This window comes from Silene latifolia, chromosome Y (assembly GCF_048544455.1).
Source record: "Silene latifolia isolate original U9 population chromosome Y, ASM4854445v1, whole genome shotgun sequence".
Classification (NCBI taxonomy): Eukaryota; Viridiplantae; Streptophyta; class Magnoliopsida; order Caryophyllales; family Caryophyllaceae; genus Silene; species Silene latifolia.
Window position 1 is genome coordinate 288,980,980 of NC_133538.1, and position 2,127 is coordinate 288,983,106.

The following is a 2,127-nucleotide window of genomic DNA, read 5'->3' on the forward strand; positions in this document are numbered from 1 at the left end:
TATTGTTGCATGTGGGTATGATCATATAAGGGAGTAAGTCGTGACAGGTTTGATAGTTGATGATTGGATGTCCGACGATGTTGTTCACTTTCGTACTACTTATATATATATATATGCATATATATATATATATATATATATATATATATAGATTTAGGATCCAGTGAGAACGACCACTCGGTGAGAACGGTGAGAACGAATTAAATTAGTCCACGTTAAACCTCTCTTTATCATAATTTCAATTTCCCGCAAATTCCCTGCCATCCCACTTACTAAAATCACCCCATAAATACAACAGGTTACCACCCCAAGAGTCATTTGGCGACCACCGGAGGTTCGCCGACGCGCTGACCGTGGTTACGATTGAAACTCCGACCAGCCCTTCTTCTGTCGGCACCAAGAACCCGAAGCTCGATGCAGCTGCAACTAACCACCACCGTCAGTTACGCCGCAAAGACCACCATGTCCTCCTCCTTTGCCGACGACCGACACCACGCGCACAACTTATTATTTGTGGCCTGAGTTGGAGCCAAACGCATCTCGACCTCCATCGGAGCCGACACCTGTACGAGTCAACGGTTGGCCTTAATGATATGGAGCCGACCACCGCTCGAATATATGATATATCCCAGAAGAAATTTGTAAAGCTTATCGTCAACGGACTCAAATCTATCATTCTGATAAATACCAAGCTTCAAATGTAATAAAGATTCCTTCTTTTCTTTATTCAATTTGTGGGTTTGTTTTCAATTGTTTGCTTTGTTTGATTTCGACAATTTTTTATTCTGGGTTGTTTTGTTACTGTGTTTTAATTACTCTCTCCGTTCACGCTAGATCAATTAATCTCCGCCTGGAAACTCCGATCATCAGTCGGCGCCCGACTATCAGCATCTGATATCAACTTTCGACCATCAATTATCTGAATGGTGAGACACAAATCTCCATAAATGAGTCGAGTAAGGTTGACGAGCAAAAATTCTGGTCGGCGAGACATCCGAGCCGGTCTCCAAGACAGCACAAATTCAGTTGCAGAAATCGAAGTGAGAAAAGGTGTACCTACTACCTATGATGGGAAAAAATAATGTATCGTACCTAGGCTGGAAAAAATGTATCCACATCGTTACAGCGTATCTAGAATTTTTGTAAAAAGTGTACTTTGGCTGGAAAAAAATGTATCTACATAGTTATAAAACGTATCTAAAAATTTTGTAAAAAAGCGTATCTAGGCTGGAAAAAAATGTATCTAGATCGTTATAAAACGTATATACAGTTTTAAGAATATAAACACATTTTTTTCTATTTTAGGTATACTTTTTGGATAAGGTTGGAAGTAGCGATATTTGGTCGGATTGTGAGGAGAAAGATATTGATGCAACGTGGGATAAATTGGAGCATGTTGTAAAGGAGTTGGCGAGGGAGGTATTAGGGGAATCTAAAGGGAATAAACCATCAAGTAAGGACACATCTTGGTGGAACGATGTGGTGAGACAAGCGATAAAGACTAAACGTGAATGCTATAAGGTTTTGGGGAAATGCATGAGTGATGAGAACTTTGAAAAGTACAAGGAAGCTAGACGAGCCGCTAAAAAGGCCGTACGGGATGCGAGAGCAAAAGTTAACCAAGAAGTGTATGCCAGGTTGGACACGAGAGAAGGAGAGAAGAATATCTATAAACTGGCTCGCATAAGAGACCGAAAGACGAGAGATATTGGGAGAGTTAGGTGTGTGAAAGATATGGACGACAAGGTTCTGGTTCAGGATAACGAGATAAAGGCTAGATGGAGTTCTTACTTTGATAATTTATTCAATGGACATCAGGAACAAGGTTTTGGGGATGTAGAGGTAACACCAAGCATGGTTAACCGGGAATTTGTGCGTAGAATACAAAAAAGTGAAGTTAGAAAGGCGTTAAGGAAGATGGGGTCAAAGAAAGCAGAGGGACCGGATGGTATACCCATAGAAGTTTGGAGGTGCTTCGGGGAGAAAGGGATTGAATGGGTAACCATGCTCTTCAACAAGATTTGGAGGAGCAACAAGATGCCATCGGCTTGGAGGAAAAGCACTCTTGTCCCTTTGTACAAGAACAAAGGTGATGTCCAAGAGTGTTCCAATTATCGGGGAATTAAA

At 41.1% G+C, this 2,127-nt stretch overlaps 1 long non-coding RNA gene across 1 annotated transcript; it reads left to right on the top strand.

The window, feature by feature from the left end:
• Positions 1 to 320: 320 nt before the first annotated feature.
• Positions 321 to 1,208, top strand: LOC141634462 (uncharacterized). Its single transcript, XR_012539196.1, has 2 exons — positions 321 to 700; positions 835 to 1,208. It is a non-coding gene; the product is annotated as an uncharacterized LOC141634462 (long non-coding RNA).
• Positions 1,209 to 2,127: the final 919 nt, after the last annotated feature.